Raw genomic sequence first — 19,004 nt, forward strand, 5'->3', positions numbered from 1 at the left:
CATGGACAGAGTACGCCCACAACACCCTGCAGTCATCGGCCACCAAGCTGTCGCCGTTCCAGTGCCAATTCAGGTTCCAGCCACCTCTGTTCCCGGACCAGGAGGAGGACGCTGGGGTGCCCTCGGTCAACCAATATGTGAGACGGTGTCACAAGACCTGGAGCAAGGTCAGGAGGACCCTCATCCAGACCTCCAGAACCAACCAGACTTAGGCCAACCGCCATAGAAGGCCTGCCCACATTTTCCGCCCTGGGCAGCAGGTTTGGCTGTCCGCCAAGGACCTTCCGCTGCGGGTGGAGAACCGCAAGCTTGCTCCTCGCTACATTGGCCCCTTCAAAGTTGTGCGCAGGGTGAACCCTGTCTCCTACTGGCTCCAGTTACCACGAACGCTAAGGATCAACCCCACATTCCATGTTTCCCTGTTGCGGCCCGCATTGTCGTCCACGTATGCCCCTGCCCCTAGGAATCCCCCACCCCCCCGCATCTTCCAGGGTCAGACTGTGTTCACTGTGCATCGCCTGCTTGACTCCCGCCGGGTCCGCAGTGGGCTCCAATATTTAGTGGACTGGGAGGGCTATGGCCCTGAGGAGTGCTGCTGGGTCCCAGCTCGGGATGTATTAGATAAAGAACTTTGTCAGGACTTCCATTCGGCCCATCCGGATCGCCCTGGGAACGTCAGGAGACGCTCCTGGGGGGGGGGTCCTGTTAGGACTGGGGACTGTCTTGGCCTCTAGAGGCCACTGTTATGTTTTTCTTCTCATGTTCATTTTGGCCTCTAGAGGCCGCCACTGCTTCTGTGTTTGTTTTGACTACCATGTGCCTTTTGTTTTTCTTGTGCCTTGTGCCCAGCCTAGTCCTCATTATCGTCACCTGTGTTCAATTTATTTTGTGTATTTATACTCCCTCTGTTTGGTCCCTAGTCACGGAGTCTTTATGCTATGCTGTCTAGTGCTAGTTTCCTCTGTCCCATGTACCTTGCCTGTGCCCTTGTGTTTTTGATATTTTTTTGCTTTCTTTGGACTTTGTACTTTTTGGATCTTCTGAGCATTCTGCATTTTTGCGTTTCCTTTTTTTTGGACTTTGAACTGTTGGATATTTTATTTTTCCCTTTATCTTCTGAGCGTTGGATTTTACTTGTGTTATTTTTTACTTTGGATTTTTGGATTTTTTGCATTTGTAAATAAACTGCTTTTTTCTATTTTACTTTCACCTCACGCCTCTGCACTTGAGTCATTCCCCTGGTGGCCTAATGGGGGTTTGCTGGATCACTACACCAGCGACCCGGGTTCGAATTCCAGCAAAACCCTAACAGGCCCTGGTGGTCAATGCTCAGAACCAGTCCCCTACTGCCCGACACCCCCGTCATCATCACTTTCAACAATCGGCATCACCATCTTCAGGTGCTCATTGACTCGGGGGCAGACAGGAACCTGATCTTCTCCACCACCGCCAAGGATCTCGGAATCCCGTTACTCACCCTCGAAGTCCCTCTCACCATCCTGACACTCAATGGCACTGGCTTGACCACCATCACTCACCTCACCACGCCGCTCACCCTAAGGATTTCAGGCAATCACTCTGAAACTATACAACTTCACATCATGAACAACCCTCACATTCCCGTTATTCTTGGATTACCCTGGTTGATGCAGCACAACCCCCACTTAAACTGGACTGACCACACCATCTTAGGCTGGAGTCCTTCCTGCCTGGCCTCCTGCCTGAACTCCACTCTGCCTCCCGCCAAACCACCTCAGCCCTCAGCCAGCGAGTTTCCCGATCTTTCTCATGTGCCTCGAGAATATCTGGACCTCAAGCCTGTCTTCAGTAAGACCTGAGCAGTGTCCCTTCCCCCTCATAGGCCCTATGACTGCGGTATCAACCTCCTGCCAGGGACGGCACCACCCAAGGAATGTCTCTACTGTCTTTCCCCCGCCAAGAGACAAGCCATGGAGAAATACATCACTGAGTCTCTGGCAGCTGGGATCATCCGCCCTTGCTCCTCCCCAGCAGGGGCGGGATTTTTCTTTGTGGAGAAGACAGACAAGTCACTCTACCCCTGCATTGACTATCAAGGTCTCAACGCAATCACAGTCAAAAACCACTACCCATTACCGCTCATGACTACAGCCTTCGAACTACTCCAGGGAGCGAAGGTGTTCACTAAACTGGACTTGCACAATGCCTATCACCTAGTTAGGATCAGGGAAGGGGATGAGTGGAAGACGGCCTTCAACACCACCACAGGCCACTATGAGTACCTCGTAGTCCCTTTTGGCCTGACTAACACGCCCGCGGTATTCCAGGCGTTGGCTAATGATGTCTTGAGGGACTTTCTTAACACCTTTGTCTTTGTTTACCTGGACAATGTCTTGATTTTCTCTTGCTCCCTGGAGGAACATCGGGGTCACGTCTGGCAGGTTCTTCAATGCCTGCTGGAGAATAAGCTGTTCATTAAGGCAGAGAAGAGCAAGTTCCACCAAGGCTCTGTCTTGTTCCTGGGGTTCATCATTTCACCAGCCAAGATCCAGATGGACCCCTTCAAGCTGGAGGCAGTTGCTGACTGGCCCACCCCATCTTTGAGACGAGAGCTCCAGCACTTCCTAGGGTTCGCCAACTTTTACAGGCATTTCATCCGCAACTTCAGCATGGTGGCCAGACCTCTCTCAGCCCTGACCTTGACCAAGTTCAAATGGGGGGAGGAAGCAGAGAAAGCTTTTTCCAGTCTCAAGCACAGGTTTACCACAACACCCATTCTCACCATACCCGATTCTACCAAGTAGTTTATTGTCGAGGTCAATGCCTCCGAGTCAGGGGTCAAAGCCATCCTATCCCAGAGGGCCAACAACAAGAAGGTCCACCCATGCTCCTTCTCCTGCCGGCTATCCTCAGCCAAACGAAACTACGACATCGGCGACCGAGAACGACTGGCCATGAAACTAGCCTTGGAAGAGTGGAGGCACTGGCTCAAGGGGTTTGACCTCCCGTTCCTAGTCTGGACCAACCAGAAAAATCTGGAGTAACTCAAGTCTGCCAAACGTCTCAACTCTAATCAAGCCTGTTGGTCTCTCTTCTCCCGATTCAACTTCATGCTCTCCTACCACCCAGGCTCCAAGAACGGCAAACCAGACACCCTGCCAAGGATGTTCTCTTCCTACCAAGAGGAGTCCAAGCCACCTGAGACTATCCTTCCGCCACGCTGCTTGGTGGGAGCCGCTATTCTAGAAGTTGAGACGCTCGTGCAGAAGGCCCTGGAGCAGGACCCCAGTGAAGGTAACTCCAATAATATTCCTCATAACCATCTGTTTGTTCCCTGTCATGTGCGAACTCAGGTGCTGCAGTGGGGTCACAGTTCCAAGCTGGCCTGTCATCCGGGAGCTGCCCAAACCCTGGCTCTCATCCAGCAGCACTTTTGGTGGCCATCCATCATGGAGGACATCCAGGAGTTCGTGGCAGCCTGTGACACATACTCCCGGAACAAGACAGCCAATCGACCCCCTCCTGGCCTACTAAGACCCCTTCCTACTCCACATCGACCTTGGTCTCACATCGCCCTGGACTTCATCACAGGACTCCCCAACTCAGGTGACAATACATGCATCCTCACTGTCATTGACTGGCTGTTTCTCTAAGACCATCCATTTCATTCCTCTGCCCAAGCTCCCCTCAGCCAAAGAGACTGCAGAACTACTCATACACCATATTTTCTGCCTACATGGTCTGCCTACTCGGCACGGTGGTGTAGTGGTTAGCGCTGTCGCCTCACAGCAAGAAGGTCCTGGGTTCGAGCCCCGGGGCCGGCGAGGGCCTTTCTGTGCAGAGTTTGCATGTTCTCCCCGTGTCCGCGTGGGTTTCCTCCGGGTGCTCCGGTTTCCCCCACAGTCCAAAGACATGCAGGTTAGGTTAACTGGTGACTCTAAATTGACCGTAGGTGTGAATGTGAGTGTGAATGGTTGTCTGTGTCTATGTGTCAGCCCTGTGATGACCTGGCGACTTGTCCAGGGTGTACCCCGCCTTTCGCCCGTAGTCAGCTGGGATAGGCTCCAGCTTGCCTGCGACCCTGTAGAAGGATAAAGCGGCTAGAGATAATGAGATGAGATGGTCTGCCTACCATAGTTTCTGACTGGGGTCCTCAGTTCACTGCACAGTTCTGGAGAGCCTTCTGCAAACTCATCAGGGCCACCTGTAGTCTCTCCTCAGGCTTCCAGCCACAGACCAACGGCCAGGCGGAACAGGCTAACCAGGCTTTGGAGGTTGCACTCAGGCAGAGGTCTCCAGTACCTGGTGGACTGGGAGGGTTACGGTCCCAAGGAGAGAAGTTGGGTCCCTGCCAGGTTCATACTGGACCCAACACTTATCACGGAGTTCCACCGGCCACACTCTGACACTCTTCCTAAAGTGCCTGGAGGCGCTCGTTTAAGGGGTACTGTCATGATCCATCCCGGACTTCCACTCCGGAGATTTACTATCTCCCAGTTCAGCACAATCCGGATCCAGGACGGGACTTCCATCTTGCTGGCATTCACTTCCTGGTCTGCTCTCCTGTGTATAAATAGGCCGTTTTCAGAAGGGGACTTTGCCAGAATGTCTTGTCTGTTTCTCATGCCATTTTTTGCTTCCTGGATTTTTGCTCTCTGTTTTGCCTAGTCCAAGCCACAGTTTTTTGCACTCATGTTTTGTCAGTTTTTCATGTTTTTTGCACTACATTTTTTGTCTCCAGTTTTTGTCAGAACTATTTTTCATGTTTTTTCATATTAGCACTTTGTTTTTGTCTACCTCGTTGTTGTCTGGATTATTTTTGCTATTTTTGTTTGTTGACTCTTTTTGGACTTTAATTAAATCATTTTTTATTCATTGGATTTTCTGGTTTGTGTTCTGCTACTGGATCTTAACTCACCACATCTCGCCACCCCAACATATGCAGGTGAAAGATAAGAATAGAAAGAGCTTGCTGACAGAAAAAGAACAGAATGCACACTGCATAGAACACTTCAAAGAGACTCTAAATCAGTCTGAACCAACTGATACCCTCACAGTAGCTAACCAGACAGTAGAACAGCTTGGAGTTACAAGAGCACCTGTTAATGAAGATGAAGTCATCCAGGCTCTCAAAAAATTGAACAATAAACTTCCAGGACTGGATCAGCTGCTGTGTGAGAACTGAAAGCGGCAACACAGAATTCTTCAAAATCATCACAGGAGTGAGACAAGGCTGTCTTCTGTCACCCCTGTTGTTTCTTCTGATCATCCACTTAGTCATGCAGAAAACCATGAATGGACCAACAGCTGGAATACAGTGGACTGTAGGAAGACGTCTAACAGACCTGGACTTTGCAGATTATATTGCGCTTCTGGCAGAGTCACGCCGAGTGCTCCAACAAATGATGGCCAGAAGAAGCGGCAAAGGTGGGCCAAAGGATCAGCTCTGAGAAAACCAAGGTGATGCAGATCAGTGGCCAAAGAGAGATGCAAATTCTTGTGAATCAAGAACCCATTGAAGATGTCACCAACTTCACCTACCTGGGCAGCATTATTGCTAAAGGGGGGAATATTGAGACAGAGGTCAACCCACATTTGGGTGTGCAGCAGCAGTGTTTAGAAGAATGAACAAGATCTGGGCCAGTACTTCGATTAGCAACCATATGAAGATCTTGCTGTACCAGATCATTGTCCTGCCAACAGCAGTCTACACAGGAGAAACTTGGAAAATGACTGCCAAGATCACACAGAAGTTCAACATATTCCACCAACGATGTCTGCACAAAATACTCAAGATCACCTACAGGGACAGAATCACAAACTCTGAAGTCCTGAAAAGAGCCAATCAATGCAGCCTGCAAGAGACTGTGGTGGAAAGAAGAGTGAGACTTGCAGGTCATGTTTTCTGACTGCCAGAAGAATGAATACCCAAGACAGCTATACAATGGGTACCACCAAAGGTATGAAGGAAGAGAGGGAGACCCAAGAAGACATGGCACGCCACCTTCAAAGAAGATCTGAAACAACTCAACATCACCTGGGAAGAGGCAGGTGACTATGCTCAAAACTAGAATGATTGGTGATGTCTTGCTGCCCAATGTACAGGTCGACTGTATGAGAGGAACTAAGAGACAGAGAGAGAGAGATCAGATATATTCCATTCAGATACATGTCTTCAACTCGTTCAGTATCATGCTAGCTGAATGGACTATATCTGATATACCACAAAAGAAGCCAGCCAATATTATTTAAATATTCCACTATTATTCTGAATATAACAATATTTGGAATTTTTATATCCGGGTCATGGAAACAACATATCCCGTTTGGATATTCCTTATTCCAAACTTAGTATTTTCTAATCAACACATGTAGGATATGCCAATATTTTTTGTGTTTTAGGAGCATTCTTTGGACATTTTATACAGAATCTCAACTGGGGTTTTTATGGACATTTGCGACACACAAACTTTTGCCTATTTATGGTCATCTCTGTGCACTGTACACAAACCACCAACTAGACAACAGTTTGCAAGGTAAATGCATGTAAACTGGGTTATTAGTGGAATATTTGTCTTCATGAACCATGTAAGCAGCTTAGTATGAACACTCAGTATGTTTACATGTACACTGTCATATTCTGAATAATAATATTAATGTTCGTAATTTGATATGCGTCATGTAAACAGCATATTCTGTTCTGGATATTCTGAATTTGGTCTTATTCCAAATGTATTTTCTGATTAAGACAGGTTTTAAGAGCATTCTTTGGGCATGTACACAGCTCATTCAGAATACGCGGCTCGATTGGGTTTTGTACAGCAGTTCGTGACTCTGGCCTGTTTACGGTCAGTTCTATTTGTTGTACACAACCATCTTACTTACATCTTACATCTTCCTCAGTTAGGCCTGAAGGCCTGTCAGTCAAGAGCATTTGTTGTGCCATGCATCCTGATCCAGGAAGACACCCTCCTCCTCCAGTCTGTCAATCCTCCCCAGCCTGTACTTTGTTTCCTGGATCCCATCCCTCCATCTCTTTCTGGGTCTTCCAGGTGGGCGTTTTCCAGCTGGTTTGAAGTTGAAGGCTGTCTTAGGAATTCTGTCATCCTTCATTCTCTCTATGTGCCCCAGCCACTTGAGAGATGACCGACCTCTCAATGTCTTATGCAACTGAGGTGGAGCCTAACATCTTCCTTAGATCAGTGTTCCAAATTCTATCCATTCTGCTCTTGCCTAGGATGATATGAACGACCTTCATCTCCACTGCTTGCAGTCTACTAATGTCCTTTTTGGTTAGTACCCATGACTCTGAGCCATACAAAAGGATTGGTTTTAAGATGGTGTTGAAGATTGTTCACTTAACTTCAGTGGAGACAAATCTATCTCATAGGACTGGTAGCAGGGCTGCAGCCTGTTGGCTGAATTTGTTGATTCTTTCTGTGATTTAATCTTTGTTTCCTGCTTCTCTGGAGACAGTTACTCCTAGATACTTAGCTTTCTCTACTTTCCCGATGGTGTCTCCATTTACTTTGATTTCATCATCCTGACTTTTCCTTCCAAAGAAGAGGATTTCTGTCTTTCCACTTTCTTTGTTTATCTTCATACCTGCCTTTTTGAACTCATCATCATACCTTTTTAGGGCTGCCTGTATTGCATCTACACTTGTTCCCCAATGGCAGATGTCATCTGCATATCCAGAGGTTTGGAATATGTCCGTCTGTCCTTGGTTTACTTTCAGGATAATACTGTCCAAGTAGGCAATGAACAATATTGGTGAGAGAATGCTCATACAATGGTGTTGTGGGATTGTCCCACAGGTCTGTGTGGGTGCAACTAGTGCTGTAGTTTATTGGGTAGATGTGTAGCATGTATGCAATACTTGTCTCTCGTTTTCAGCTCAGCCACCAGCTGGTTCATTTAGGATGAAAAGTGAGCTGAGTGTGTAAATCTCACCTGTTGGTACTGTAGACAAAACATGTGAGCACTGGGAGGCAGTCTGTCTAGGAGTGAGACTCCAAACTCAATCCCCGAGGTGATGGGACTCATACACCTCATCTAGGTTGCGACAGGAACGGCATCCAGCAACTGAAAAATAAATAAATAAATGTGTGTGTGTGTGTGTGTGTGTATATATATATATATATATATATATATATATATATATATATATATATACACACAGCTTCAATCGATTCAAGCTATGAACCTCCAGATCAAAATGGCCCCTAGTCCCAGGCATCCCTTAAATGGACAAGGGGTGCTAAGAATCTCCCAGTTATCAAATAAAGCTGGACAATTCAGAGTTTGTTCAATAAATGTTGGTTCAATGACAAACAAAGGAAGAGAAGTAGCAGCAATGCTAGGAAGAAGAAAAGTCGATGTCTGTGCCATACAGGAAGTAAGATACAAGGACAGAGGAGCAAAGATATTTGGCACTGGAAAAGAGAAATATAAATTATGGTGGAGCAGTGATAAGGGTAGTAAGAAAGGAGTTGGGATTATGGCAAAGGAGGAATGGACAAAGAATGTTATTGAAGTAGTAAGGACAGATGATAGAATTATGAAAATCATCCTTCCATGTGGGAAGAAGATCCTCCACTTATTCTCGATGTATGCTCCTCAACAGGGCAGACCTGATGAGGAGAAAGAGGAATTTAGAGAAAAACTTATTGGAAAGATAACAGAGATCCCGATCAATTATTTAGTTATTGTAGCCGGGGATCTCAATTGTCATGTTGGAAGAGAGAGGGGTGGCTACGAGGAAGTTATAGGCAATTTTGGATGTGGCAAACGAAACCAAGAAGGGGACGATATGTTGGAATTCTGCCAACAACTAAACCTTCAAATAGTAAATCCATGGTTCAAGAAGAAAGAGGAGCACCTAATAACATACAAAAGTGGCAAAAACTGTATTCAAATAGATTTTATTTTACTGAGGAGAGATAGTGAAATAAGAGCAAAGGACTGCAAAGTAATACCTGGGGAAGAATGTGTAACACAACATAGAATTCTTTGTGCAGATGTTGTGTTAAAAGATATGAGAAGGCCAAAGGCAGAGAGAATAGATAGGAAAATAAAAAGCAGGAACTTAATGAATCCAGAAGTGAAACAAGAGTACCAGAGAAAACTAGAGGAACTATTTAATAACCAAGAAGAAAGAAGGTGGAAAACTTTTAGTGACGCCTGCATAGAAGCAGCCAGACAAGTTTGTGGGGAGACATCAGGGAGGAGACAGAAAGAAAGAGAAACATGGTGGTGGTGTGAAGAGGTTCAAGAGGTAATAGTAGAAAAGAAATGAGCTTTTAGAATATGGAAGAGACAAAGTACAGAAGATAGTAAGAGACTGTATAAGGAGAAAAAGAGAATTGTTAAATGAGAAACTAAAAGAGCAAAGATCAAGGCATGGCAAGAATGGTCAGAGGACATAGAATCTGCAGAAGGAAGGATGAAGATGTTCAAAGTAGCAAAACAGATGAAAAGGGACTGTAAGGACATCAATGGAGCTATATATCTGAAGGACAAGAATGGTAATGTAGTGGTTAACAAGAAAGCAATAATGGGAGTATGGAGGAGGTTCTATGAAGGACTTCTGAATGAAGAAAATCAATATGAGATTGAGGAAGCAGATAAAGTAGAGGGACCAATTGATGAGATAATGCCAGTGGAGGTATGTAAAGCCCTCAGGAGCATGAAAAATGGAAGAGCAGTAGAACCAACAGGACTCACTTGCAATCTTATAAAAACTGCAGGAGTGATGGGAGTACAGGAGCTCAGAAAGCTCTTCCAAAAGCTTTTATAAGGCAAGGAGGCACCAGAGGAATGGTGCAGCAGCTTTACCATACCGATTTATAAGGGTAAAGGGGATGCTCTTAGCTGTAATAACTACAGAGGAGTTCGCCTTCTAGAACATCTGATGAAGGTTTGGGAGAAGGTTCTCGAAAACAGATTGAGGAAAATTTCAAAAATTAGTGATTGCCAGTTTGGGTTCAAGGCTGGGAGATCAACAAATGCAATATTTATCATTAGACAGTTAAAGGAAAAGTATCAAGAAAGGAAAAAGTAAACTTTATCACAGCTTCATTGACCTTGAAAAGACCTTTGACCGGATGCCTAGGGATGTAATTGTCTGGGCTTTAAGAAGGCAACTTGTACTTGAGCATATGATACAGGCAATAATGGCATGCAATACAAACTCTAGGTCAAAGGTCAAGTCTAAGGCTGGAATCTCTGAGGAGTTTGATATCAGAGTGGGAGTCCACCAAGGCTCCCCTCTGTCTCCACTTCTCTTCATAATTGTCATGGAGGAAGTAACAAAGGAAGGACGCAGTGACGAATTCTGGGAACTCTTGTATGCCGATGATGTGGTGTTAACAGCAGAGACAGAAGAAGAAGTAATAAGAATGCTTAATGACTGGAGAAGAAAGATGGAAAGGCGAGGTATGAAGGTAAACTTAGAAAAGATAAAGATGATGATATCGGGAAAGGAGGAGGTTGAGATCAGGGATCAAGGTAGATAGCCATGCAGCGTTTGTGGAATCGGAGTAGGCGCCAACTCTATACTATGTACAGAATGCAGGAAGTGGTGCCACATGAGATGTTCTGGACTAAGGAGAGTAAATCAAGCAGGCAAAAACTTTGTCTTCTCTGCCTGTACAAGAAGAGGAGAAAGAAGAGAACAAGGTGCCGAGATAAGGAGACATGACAGAATAAGGGTTGATGATGGTATTATCGAAAAAGTTGAAAGCTTCTGTTACCTAAGTGACACTATTGACTGCGATCAAGGTGCAGAGAGAGCAGTTCGAACAAGAATATCAGCTGCTTGGTCAAAATGGAGACAGATATCTAGTCTTTTGACGAATCAAGGAATTCCCCTAATAAGTAGAGTACAAACACTGTGCATGCATTAGGCCTGTACTTATACAACCCCGATTCCAAAAAAGTTGGGACAAAGTACAAATTGTAAATAAAAACAGAATGCAATGATGTGGAAGTTTCAAAATTCCATATTTTATTAAGAATAGAACATAGATGACATATCAAATGTTTAAACTGAGAAAATGTATCATTTAAAGAGAAAAATTAGGTGATTTTAAATTTCATGACAACAACACATCTCAAAAAAGTTGGGACAAGACCATGTTTCCCACTGTGAGACATCCCCTTTTCTCTTTACAACAGTCTGTAAACGTCTGGGGACTGAGGAGACAAGTTGCTCAAGTTTAGGGATAGGAATGTTAACCCATTCTTGTCTAATGTAGGATTCTAGTTGCTCAACTGTCTTAGGTCTTTTTTTTGTCGTATCTTCCGTTTTATGATGCGCCAAATGTTTTCTATGGGTGAAAGATCTGGACTGCAGGCTGGCCAGTTCAGTACCCGGACCCTTCTTCTATGCAGCCATGATGCTGTAATTGATGCAGTATGTGGTTTGGCATTGTCATGTTAGAAAATGCAAGGTCTTCCCTGAAAGAGACGATGTCTGGATGGGAGCATATGTTGCTCTAGAACCTGGATATACCTTTCAGCATTGATGGTGTCTTTCCAGATGTGTAAGCTGCCCATGCCACACACACTAATGCAACCCCATACCATCAGAGATGCAGGCTTCTGAACTGAGCGCTGATAACAACTTGGGTCGTCCTTCTCCTCTTTAGTCCGAATGACACGACGTCCCTGATTTCCATAAAGAACTTCAAATTTTGATTCGTCTGACCAGAGAACAGTTTTCCACTTTGCCACAGTCCATTTTAAATGAGCCTTGGCCCAGAGAAGACGTCTGCGCTTCTGGATGGTGTTTAGATACCACTTCTTCTTTGAACTATAGAGTTTTAGCTGGCAACGGTGGATGGCACGGTGAATTGTGTTCACAGATAATGTTCTCTGGAAATATTCCTGAGCCCATTTTGTGATTTCCAATACAGAAGCATGCCTGTATGTGATGCAGTGCCGTCTAAGGGCCCGAAGATCACGGGCACCCAGTATGGTTTTCCGGCCTTGACCCTTACGCACAGAGATTCTTCCAGATTCTCTGAATCTTTTGATGATATTATGCACTGTAGATGATGATATGTTCAAACTCTTTGCAATTTTACACTGTCGAACTCCTTTCTGATATTGCTCCACTATTTGTTGGCGCAGAATTAGGGGGGGCGGCACGGTGGTGTAGTGGTTAGCGCTGTCGCCTCACAGCAAGAAGGTCCGGGTTCGAGTCCCGTGGCCGGCGAGGGCCTTTCTGTGCGGAGTTTTTCATGTTCTCCACGTGGGTTTCCTCCGGGTGCTCCGGTTTCCCCCACAGCCCAAAGACATGCAGGTTAGGATAATTGGTGACTCTAAATTGACCGTAGGTTTATTAGTTTATTAGGATCCCCATTAGCTGGACACAGACCCAGCTATTCTTCCTGGGGTCCAACAATAAAATCATATACAGTTAAAATTCTATACAATTCAATACATTCATTCAATCAACCATCAATTGAAGAAAAAAAAAACATAATTTAATTATTCCTTCGATTACGTTCATTATGTCTTATATTAAATATAGTTAGTTTTTTTTTTTTTTTTTTCTTTTTTATCAGACATCTAATTTATTGGGTTTGTTTACCTGACATGTTTCGACGTACAACTTCCGTCTTCCTCAGAGTGTCACCGGATGTTAATTGGTGACGCATCTTTTATCAGCTGCTGTTTCTGAAGGCGTGGCCTTCCTGTCTGGTTTGACAGGTCGGTCACGCCTTCTACTGTCTGTTTGTCCCCTGCAAGATGGCACTCCAGGTGTGGGAGAGCATGTATGCTCCCTCATCCCGGTTGATGGTCCTCGGGCTTCGCTTACGGATCTCCATGGCCTCCCTGATCCAGCGCTGATGTTTGTTATCTTCTGTGCGGATGACTCTGGCATTCCCCCAGTCCATAATGTGATTTTCCCTTTTACAGTGATCTGTTATAGCTGACTTATAATTTTCCTGTTGTGCCTTTTCTTTTATTGTTCGGGTTTGTCTTGTAGCTGTCTCCTTTTCGCACTCTTTCTTATGTTCATGTTTTCTTGTGCTGAAACTCCTTCCTGTCTCCCCAATATAAGTTTTATTGCATAATTTACATGGAATCTCATATATGGTGTTGCATCTGTTGTCCGGATGTATTCTGTCTTTGGGATGCACCAGGATCTGACGGAGTGTTGTGTGTGGTTTGACAGGTGTGTTAACATTGTGTTTCCTCATTACTCTTTGAATGCGTTCAGTTATTCCCCTGATGTATGGTAATGTAACTACTCCCCTGTGTTCTTGTTTGTTAGTTTGTTTTTTCTCTTTCTTTTGTGTTTTGTTGTTTTTAACCTGTTCCGCCCCTTTGGATATTGCCCATTGTGGATATTGACATGCTTTCAGTGCGTGTTGTATGTGTTGTTCCTCCTGTTCTTTGTCCTGTGGATCTGTAATTATTGCTGTGCGTTCATGTAATGTTCTAACTACGGATATTTTGTGCATTATGGGGTGTTCGGAAGTCCAGTTTAAATATTGGTCGGTGTGTGTGGGTTTTCTGTGTACTTTTATTTTGATATCCCCATCTTCTGTGTGTTGTATTTTTAAATCCAAAAATGCTATTGACTGCTCCGTTTCTTCTTCATGTGTGAATTTTATATTGCCGGTATTGTCTATGGTGTTGAGATGGTCGGTGAGTTGTTGAGTGTGTCCCCTCTTTACTTTTTCCAATATGTCGTCCACATACCGTTTCCAGAGTGTTGGTCTGTATTCCGCTGGTATTGTAGTGAGTGCTTTTTGCTCCAGATCCTCCATGAAAAAACCGCACATGATGGCTGATAGTGGGTCTCCCATGGCAAAACCTTCCTTCTGTCTGTAGATTGTATTCCTGAACTGAAAGTATGTGGATGTGGCGATGAATTGAAGAAGCTGAGTGATGTCTTGTACGGTGAGGTTTGTACGTTTCTTGAGCGTCCTGTCTGTTTTTAATTTGTCTTGTACTATCTGTATGGTGGCTTCCGTGGGTGTTCTGGTGAAAAGAGATATGACATCATGTGAAATGAAAACTTCATCTTGCTGCATTTTGATGTTTTTTAGTTCTTCTGCCAGATGTTTTGAGTTTTTGCAGTGTTGGTCTGTGAGTCCTAGTAATGGTTTAATTATTTCGGTGAGTGCTTTTGATAAGTTGTATGTGACTGAACCAATGCTATCTACTATGGGGCGTAATGGTGTTCCTGGTTTGTGTATTTTTGGTGTGCCGTAAATCCTGGGGATGACATTGGCTGTGGGTACTAAATGATTGTAATCCTGCTTATCTATTTTATTTTCATTGAGTAGTGGTTTTAGTAGTGCTTTAAGTTTCTTTTTCTTGTCTTCTGTTGGGTCTTTTTTTAATATTTCAAATGCGTTGTCGCTGAGTAATTCATTCATTTTTCGTTCATATTCATCAGTGTCCATAATAACTGTTGTTCTGCCTTTATCTGCTGGGAGGATTGTGATGTCTTTATTTTTTGCTAATGTTTTCATGGCTTTGGCTTCCTGTTTGGTGATGTTGCTGGGTGGTGGTTTGGCCGTTTTCAATATACCAGCTATTGCGTTTCTTAGTGCTGCTTTTTGTCCCTGATCCTGTATTTTCTCACATGCTAACTCAGTTGCCAGAATGAATTCATCGTGTGGTATGTTGTTCGGTGTGACAGCGTAGTTGAGTCCTTTTGCTAATATACTGCGTTCTGCTTGTGAGAGTTTGTACCTTGATATGTTGTAAATCCATTTGTCGTTAATGTGTGCGTGCTCCGGTTCTGCCTTCTTTTTCTGTGCGATGAGTTTGTCCAGTTTTCGTATTTGTCGGGTTTTTGTCTCTGTGAATTCCTGTTCGTGTATGTCTGCCAAGTGTCCGTGTATTGCCATTTCCATTTCCTTGTTTTGGGGAAACCGGCGTTTGAAAGTTTCCGTCTCTCTGTGTAGTTCGCTGTTGATATTATTTAGTTTATCCGTTGTGCACCGTATCCGTTCTTTTACCAGAGTCATCCGCACTTTCCTGATCATCTTTTCCGCGTTTCTGGTTGGAATCGGGTTCTTGATGTTCAGGCTGGCCGGTACGACTTCTTCATCCCGGCAGCGCAGATTGAATCTCAGGTGATTCCTGTAGCGTGCCCGTTTCCGTGTCAATCTCTCTAGGCGGCGAAACTCCTTGATGCTTTCGTCTCCGTAACTAATTCTTAATCTTTCGATTACGTTCATTATGTCTTATATTAAATATAGTTAGTTTTTTTTTTTCTTTTTTATCAGACATCTAATTTATTGGGTTTGTTTACCTGACATGTTTCGACGTACAACTTCCGTCTTCCTCAGAGTGTCACCGGATGTTAATTGGTGACGCATCTTTTATCAGCTGCTGTTTCTGAAGGCGTGGCCTTCCTGTCTGGTTTGACAGGTCGGTCACGCCTTCTACTGTCTGTTTGTCCCCTGCAAGATGGCACTCCAGGTGTGGGAGAGCATGTATGCTCCCTCATCCCGGTTGATGGCGTGACCGACCTGTCAAACCAGACAGGAAGGCCACGCCTTCAGAAACAGCAGCTGATAAAAGATGCGTCACCAATTAACATCCGGTGACACTCTGAGGAAGACGGAAGTTGTACGTCGAAACATGTCAGGTAAACAAACCCAATAAATTAGATGTCTGATAAAAAAGAAAAAAAAAAAAAACTAACCATAATTTAATTACTTTAATAATGATTTTAAACCTGAAAAATCTCTACCTCGATTCTATATTAACCTATTTTATATATGATAGGCTCAGATATTTTTTTACGTGTTTTTTGAAAACCACTTTACTATTCAATGTAGTTAACTTGATTGGCAGCTTATTCCATGCTTTAATTGATCTGTATTCAACAGTGCGTATAAATGCATTAGTATTAATCTTTGGGACGCTCAGTCGCCCTGCTGCTGCAAACCTTGTGTTATATGTATGAATGTCACAACTTTTATAGAGCAGATTATAGTGATTTAATGGAGTCTTGTTATGTAAAACTGCCCAGGTTGATGTTAATAAGGAGACATAAAACCTATCCTCCACTCTTAACCATTGTAAAACTGAGTGCATGTAATTGATGTTTGTTGTGTAGGAACATTGAAGAACGAGACGTGCTGCCTTGTTTTGGACTCGCTGAAGTTTAGTAAGGTGATCTTTGGTGGCATTTGACCACACAATATTACAGTAATCCATCTGCGCTAAAACCAAAGAGCATACAATCCTCTTTCTAAGTTCCTGGGTTTCTAAGGAACTGGCCACTACGTCTGAGTAATGCCAAGCCACTACTCATTTTCTTAACCATGTGGTCAATCTGTTTAGACCAGGACAGTCTGGAATCTATGATGACTCCAAGTAGCTTTACTTCCTTTACCTGTTCAATTTGTTCTTTATTAATACCGAGATTAAGTGCTGAGTCATGACTCAATGAATGACTAGAGCCAAAAACAATACTTTTAGTTTTTGATATATTGAGAACAAGTCTATTTTGTTTTATCCATCTTTCTATTGCTCCTAGCACCTTATTTAAAACATGTGTCAGTTCAGCTGATGTTTTTGCAGATGTATAAATGGAAGTATCATCTGCATACATTACAATTTTTGCGTTTTGTACAGCTAAAGGTAAATCATTTGTAAAAATGGAGTACAACAAAGGTCCTAAACAGCTGCCTTGTGGCACACCACAGTCTACATTCACACTACTTGAGAAACTGCCATTAAAATAAACTTTCTGGGATCTGCTTGTTAGATAGCTGTTAAACCAATTTAAAGCTGACGTTTTGAAACCATACCTCTCCAACTTTTGAAGTAACAATCCATGATCAATGACATCAAATGCTGCAGTGAAATCTAACAAGACAGCACCACATATTTTTTTGTTATCAATTTCTCGCAGCCAGTCATCAGTCATTTGGGTTAAAGCTGTACATGTTGAAAACCCTTTTCTGTAGGCATGTTGAAATTCTGTTAACAGATTATTCTCAGAAAAATAAAATTGTATTTGATTAAAAACAATTTTCTCAAATATTTTACTAAGTGCAGGGAGCAAACTTATTGGTCTGCTATTTGATGGTGTAAAAGTTTTCTTTTTATCTTTAGGTAGTGGTATAATTTTTGCTTCCTTCCAAACTTGGGGAAAAATGCCACTCTTTAAGCTGACATTGAATATGTGGCATATGGGGTGGGAGATGTAACTCACTGCCATTTTCAGAAACTTTCCATCTATATTGTCAATACCTGCTTGTTGGTCCTTGCAAGATGCATTAATTAACTTGCTTACCATGTCTTCCTCCACTTTGGCAAACTGAAAGCTGCAAGATTGCTCCTTAATTAGTTGCATTATCATAGGGTTGGAGTCATTACTCCCCTTTGATAATTGTTCTTTCCTTAATTTAGCCACTTTGTTATGAAAATAAGTATTTAGATGATTGGCAATTTTTATTGGATCTGTGATGAATGTCCCATCATTCTCCATGAATGTTGGTTGTGAGGGTGTTTTATTCCCCAACATACTATTCAACGTTTTCCATATTTTTTTCCCATCACTGCTAAATTTACTTAACTGTGAAGTCAAGTATGCTCTCTTTTTCTTCAGGTTAAGTTTAGTGACAATTTCTTAATTTACAATATTGTCTTCTATCAATTACGCTCCTGGTCTTGTTGGCTATTGCCTTTGCCTCATTCCTCAGTGCCATCTGTTGTTTAAGTTCTTCGTCCACCCAAGGTGCTCCAAAGGTTCTTACGGTCATCTTTTTAACTGGCGCATGCTGGTCTATCACCGGCACAAACTTGGACATAAATACATTTAATGCTGTGTCTGGTTCCTCCTCCTCAAGTACACTTGACCAGTTTATCTTACAAATGTCATTTAAGAAAGCCTCCTCGGAAAACCTTTTAAGAGTCCTTGTCAAAATGACTCTTGGCTTAGCCTTTGGTACACTTCCCTTCCTTGCAATAGCCACTAAATTATGGTCACTGTAACCTACAGGAACTGAAATAGCTTTCGAATATACTTCTTTTCTATTGACATAAATGTGGTCAATACAGGACGATGTCGTAATACCTCTTTTGTTGATGCTTATTCTAGTTGGCTGCTTCACCATCTGTTTTAAACTACATGAATTGGCTATGTTCATGAGCTTCTGCTTTAAAGGACAATGTGGTAGCAGCCAATCTACATTTAGGTCACCTGTTAGGATGACCTCCATGCTTAGGTCATATACCTGATCAAACATACTATTCAATTTATCTATATAACCAATATTTGCACTGGGAGGTCTGTAGCAACAACCCACCAATATATCCTTTTGATACGGTAAGTGGATTTGCAACCACCTTATTTCAATATCAGTTGGTTCTAGGTCTTCTCTTACTTTTACAGGAATGTGATCTTGAACATAAAAGGCTACTCCACCACCATGACAATTTCTATCTCTACGGTACATATTAAAACCTGAAATAGACATTGCAGCATTACTAAAAGTTTCGTCGAGATGAGTCTCTGAGATAGCCAGAATATGAACAGAATTAGAGGTTAGGAGTTCTTCAATGTCAGTGATTTTGTTTCTCAAACTGCAAATGTTCAAGTGAGCTACTTTCAGTCCCTTCTTGGGTAGCCCTGCAGTAGAAAACATTTGTGTCAGTAAAAAAACGAAAGTCCTTTTTTGAGTGTCATATCTTATTACTCGTCTGTGGAGTCTTTTTTCTCTCCTTGCCGGATTATTAGTTTGTCATAGCGCAGAAAAGCAATGTCCCCCCTCTCTCTGGCTTCTTTCATTTTAGGCAAGAGCTCCTTCCTTCTTTGTCTCACCAACTCTGGATAATCCTCATTTATAAAAATCCTAGTCCCCTTCAATTTTCTTGCGTTCCTTAGTACCATGTCTCTATCCTTTGTACGATGGAATCTCACGATGACTGGACGTGGCCTGCCTTGAGTGCCATTGCTAGAGATATTCACATTTCCAGTACGCCATGCTTGTTCCACTGTGATTGTCTTTGGGTCCAAGTTGAGTTTCTCTTTGAAT

Source organism: Neoarius graeffei, chromosome 9, assembly GCF_027579695.1.
Source record: "Neoarius graeffei isolate fNeoGra1 chromosome 9, fNeoGra1.pri, whole genome shotgun sequence".
NCBI classification, from domain to species: domain Eukaryota; kingdom Metazoa; phylum Chordata; class Actinopteri; order Siluriformes; family Ariidae; genus Neoarius; species Neoarius graeffei.